The following is a 5625-nucleotide window of genomic DNA, read 5'->3' as shown; positions in this document are numbered from 1 at the left end:
GCATCACTCTTCATGACCCCATTTAGGGTTTTCTTAGCAAAGATACTGGAGTGGTTTGCCATTTCCTTCTCCTGTGTGTCCCCATTTTACAGATGAGGAACTGAGGCAAATAGGGGCTAAATGACTTGACCAGGGTCACACAACTAGTAAGTGTCTGAGGATGTATTTGAACTCAGATCATCCTGACTCCAAGCCCAGAGGTGCCATCTACCTGCACCATACTAGAGGAATACGGAGATGTATAAATCCAGTCCCTGCCTTCCAAGAGCTTACAATTTAGTACAGGTATATGAAGCAGGTAAATAAACAAAGCATGATGGGTAGAAGGGGCCTTTAAAATAAAAAAGTCCCACTTCTTTATGTTACAGATGAGGAAATTCAGGCTTAGAGATTACAAGAGACTTTTCCAAAGGTCTTTTAGACATTTAGAATTAGGAGCAGGATTCGAGCACCACCACCACCCCTTACTCATCATCTCTACCATCCTTTTTCTGATGTTACTCACCACCCTAGACCCCATGGTTAACCATTTCAATGCTGCCTTCTCCATAGCCTAATAGTCCTTTTTTTCTTCCTTTCTTTCTTTCTTCCTTCCTTCCTTCAATCCTTCCTTCCTTCCTTCCTTTTTTTTTCCCCAAATCTCTCTACTAGTTATGCCTCCCTTTCCTCACCTCACTGTACTGAAGTTGTGCTTTGGAAGGTCACTAATTACTTCTTGTGGGGAAAGCCCCAGGGAAGAAGTGATTAGTAAACATAGTTGTCTCCCCATTTCTGCGTTTTCACCTCCTTATCTGTCCCAATTTCACCCACAGTACCCAGGGTCCTAGGACAGCCACTGTCACCCACCATGCCTGGCCTCTGGGAACTCTGCCTAGTTATCTTAGCTTTAGACTACACCATACTTGGACAAATCCTTTTGCCGTCTTAGGTCAGCTAAAACAACAGAGAAATTTTTCAGAAAGAACTTTTTCAGGAGTTGTTCTTTTCCCCCAGAAGGAACTAGTAAACTAAGGAGAAAACAAAACACATGAAAAAATAAAAATAAAAACAAACTGATTTTACAGAACACAGATGTCCTTTATCAATTTAACTAGTCCAGCCTCAAATCTGCTTGGGTAACACAGTCCATCAGGCAAACAGCTGGAGCTCCTGTTGCATTTCACCCCTTAAACCCTGACAATCAAGTCAGGATACTAGTCTAAAAATGATTTGGTAGGCCTCAAGAACTAGCGGCACTTCTAGTCCCTTCTAGAATCAGATTGTTTTCATCTCCTTCAGCACTTAGCTATATTGTACTCTTCTTCTGCAGCCATCCTGGTCCCTCACCTCAACAACATATCCATAGATTGATGGTCAGCACCAAAAAGGCAGAAACAATGTCTTAGTTATCTCTGTATCAGAAAAAGCAGTCATATTGGAGTGACTGCAGAGCCAATCCTGGGGTCAAGAAGACTCAGTACATGCTGTTTGAGGGAACCTGGGCAAGTCAGTGAATATCAATATTCCAGGCAATTCTCAGACTGTAAACTGGAGCAGTTGCCAGTTTGAAAGGGTGGAGGGAATTTCCACACCAGGAAGAGTTGCCTAAACGGATGAAAGCATAGTTTTGACTAAACACCCCATACACACACACACACACACACACACACACACACACACACACATCACCCCCAACACCCATGAGCACTCTGCAAAATAAATGCTGGCTTGATAAAAATAAGTTGCTCTGGCCAGCTTCAATGTGTATATCTGTGCTTTGCTCCAAGTGCCACATATTAGGAAAGACAGAACTAGAATGGGGGGATGCATGGAATTTAAGAGTATGTCATCTAAAGATCCACCTTAGGACCTCGGGATGTTTAGCTAGGAGGACAAAAGAGTTATGGAGAATCTCTTACTCATCTTCAGGTATTTGAATGACTGTCAATTGGAAAAGGGGTACTTGTTCTGCTTTGTTTCTGGGTAGAAGTTACAAAGCAGCCAACATGTATAGAGTGCTAACTATGTGCCAGGCACTGTGCTAAGCCCCTTTCAATGATTATCTCATTTGATCCTTACAACCCTGAGAGGAAGGTGCTCTTATTATCATCATTTTACAGATGAAAAAACTGAGGCAAACAGAGGGTTAAGTGACTTGTCCAGAGTCACACAGATAGGTCAGCTCTTCCTGACTCTAGGCCCAGCACTCTATCCACCTAGCTGCCTCAAAAATTAGGCTTGGTCAGGGTAGCTAGGTGGCACAGTGGATAGAGCTCTGGTCTTGGAGTCAGGAGGACATGAGTTCAAATCCAGCCTCAGACACTTGACACTAGCTGTGTTCCCGTGGACAAGTCACTTAACCCTGATTGCCTCACCAAAAAAATAAAAATTTAAAAAAATAGGCTTGGTGAAAAGAAAAACTTCCTAGCAATTGAATCTATACAAAAGTGGAACGGATTGTCTTGGGAAGAGATGAGTTCTCCCCCATTGAAAGCCTTCAAGCAAAGGCTGAACAGCCATTTGTCCAGTAAAGAGAGGATTCTTGATGTGTGAGCTGGACTAGATTGATGGCCATTGAGGTCTGTTCACTTACAGCTCTAGGATTAAATCATTTTCCTTTTAAAATCAGTTCTACCTCCCAGCTTCCTTATTTCTGCCAACACCATCATGATTCTTCTTGTCATCCAGGCTCCAAACTGTCTTGGGCTCCTCCCTCTCACTGTACCCCACCCCCAACCAACACCCTATAACATATACCCAAATGCAATCCACCCTCAAGTTCTATTCATCCTTTCTTGTTTTCTCTTTCGTCTGGCTCTTCCCTTTCATTCCATTCCATTCCAACCATCTACCATTCAGGTGACAAAATGATTTTCCTAAAATGAAGGTCTTGACCATGTCACAGGGCCCCTCAATAAACTCAAGTGAATGGTTCCCTATGACCTCCAAGATGAAATCATCTGCTTGGCAATTAAAACCCTTTATTGCCTGGTCCCTTCCTCCCGGGACAGTCTTCTTATGCTTTGTTCCTTTCTACAGTCTAGGTACACTTCTCTACTTGCTCTTACTGTCAAATGACGCTCCATTTCAGGACTCTGTTTATTTGCACTGGCTGTCACCCACGCCTGGAATTATCTACTTCCTCACCTGGGCTTTAAAGTTTCCTTAATTATCTTCAAGATTCAGCTCAAATGCCCACTTCTTCAGGAGTCTTTTTCCTGCTCTCCTCCTTTAATGCCTTCCCTGTAAGACTGGCTGACATTTATACTGCATATAGCTTGTAGGAGAAGCTAGGTAGCCCAGCGGATAGAGCACTAGGCCTGGAGTCAGGAAAATCTGAATTCAAATCTGGTCTCAGATACTTATTAGTTGTGTGACCCTAGGTAAGTCATTTAACTTCTGTTTGCCTCAGTTTCCTCATCTATGAAATGAGGATAATAATGGTACCTACCTCCCAGGGTGGTGATGAGGATCAAATGAAATAATAATTTTAAAAGGTTTAGCAGTGTCTGGCACATAGTAAACACTATATAAATATTACCTATTATTATTAAATATTTTGGTCAAATAATGAGAAGACAGGACTCATTGGAAAAGACCCTAATGTTGGGAAAGATTGAAGGCAAAAGGAAAAGGCGATAGCAGAGGTTAAGATGGATAGATAGTGTCATGGAAGCAACGACATGAACTTAGACAGACTTTGAGAGAGAGTGAGGAATCAAAGGGCCTAGCATGCTATAGTCCATGGGGTCATAAAGAGTTGGATATGACTGAATGAACAACAACAACAAATATTGTTAATTAATTGCATGTTGTCTCTACCATTAGGAAGTCAGCTACTCGAGGACATGGATAGATAGTGTTTTTGCTTTTCTTTGTATCATCAGTTTTTTCTGTCCCCTTAGCACAGAGTCTGGCACATAGTAGATTATTAATAAATGCTTGTTGACTGACTGACTAATTGACTATTACCACTCTATTTTGTGCCTTTATCATGTCATGGCTGGTGTAGCGTAGTAACCACCTGATTCCATCTTTACCCACTCATCCATTACAATCCACAATTTATCTGGCCATACACGCAGTTACAGATATAGATAAAACATTTATTAAGCACTGGTTTCATTATTTATTATAATTATTGAAGACAATAACAATAATGACAATAATGTGCTTTGCATTCCCAAGCACTGCCTTCTCTGTAGCAACAGGCCTCCTGTTCTCTTCCTGGTTCCTATTTGTTGTACAGAATTCATTCTTCACTGTCATGGTTCTCTTAGGTGCCACACACCTGGTTGTGGTGTCTAACCAGACTGACTACACCTCAGGGTGAGGTGACATGCCTTGGTACAGGTGAAAAAAAGCCTGTAACAAAACTATAACAAGATTCTGTGATGCTTCACAGTTTGTAAAGTGTTTTCCTGCACATTATTTCATTTGAACCTCACAACAACCCAGAAGCTAGGTGGCACAGGTGTTATTATCACCATTTTACAAATAGAGAAACTGAGATATTAAGAAGTGACTTGCCCAAGGCCAGACAGCTAATAAATGGCAGATATTGGGAATAGAGTCCAGTCTTCTTACTTCTAGTCCAGGGTACTTTCCATTATACCATAATACCTCAAAATTAATCTTCCTAAAGCACCTCTTGGTTGTAATAATAATAATAATAACAATAATAATAATAGCTAGCTTTTATATAGTATTTATATAGTATTTTTATATGTAGTATTTTAAAACTTGTAAAGCACTTTATATGTTATGTCATTTGCTATCACTACCCTACTCAAAACCTTGAATGTCTCCCCATTTCTTATCAAATATAACCCAAACTTAGCCTAGTATTAAGGGATCTCTCACAATCTAGACCTTATCCATATTCCAGGTTTATTTTCCACCACTCCATTACGTGATTCCCATTTTGCAACCAGTCCAGATGACTCAAATCAACAAGCATTTATTTTGTTCTTTAAAATTCTATTTTGTTTTTATTCTTAGGTCCACATTCTCTTATTTCCACCTCTTTCTCCCTCTCCCACTTGAGAAAGCAAGAAAAACAAACCATGTATAGCAAAACAAATACCCAAATTGGCCATATTTCCCCCACCTCACCCCACCCCCCACCCACATATACACACATACAAAAGGCTTTAAAATGCAGTCTGAGTTTCACACCTTTATCTGGAGGTGGTCAACAAGCATTTATTAAGTACTCACTATGTGCCAGGGATACCTGCTTTCTATTCTAAGCACTGGAGGCACAAAAAAAGGCAAAAATAGTCCCTTGCCCTCAAGGGGATGGAAATGTAATGGGAGAGATAATAGGCAAATAACTATGTACATATAAGATACACACTGGGTACATTGGAGGTAATCTCAGAGAAAAGGCAATAGCATTAAGGGGGACTGGGAAAGGTTTTTTGCAGGTGAGATTTTGGATGAGACTTGAAGGAAGCCAGAGAACACAAAAGGAGGAGCTTAGAAAGGTTAGTATTCCAGGCATGGGGGTTAGCCAGTGAAAACGCTTGGAGATGTGTCTTGTTTAAAGACTTTGGCAGGAGGCCAGTGTCATTGGATTGCAGGGTACTTGGAGGGCAGTAAAGTGTAAGAAGGCTGGCCAGGTAGGAAAGATGATGGCTATGA

This window comes from Vombatus ursinus, unplaced genomic scaffold (assembly GCF_900497805.2).
Source record: "Vombatus ursinus unplaced genomic scaffold, bare-nosed wombat genome assembly UNPS02014802.1, whole genome shotgun sequence".
Taxonomy (NCBI): Eukaryota; Metazoa; Chordata; class Mammalia; order Diprotodontia; family Vombatidae; genus Vombatus; species Vombatus ursinus.
This window is presented reverse-complemented; position numbering follows the sequence as displayed.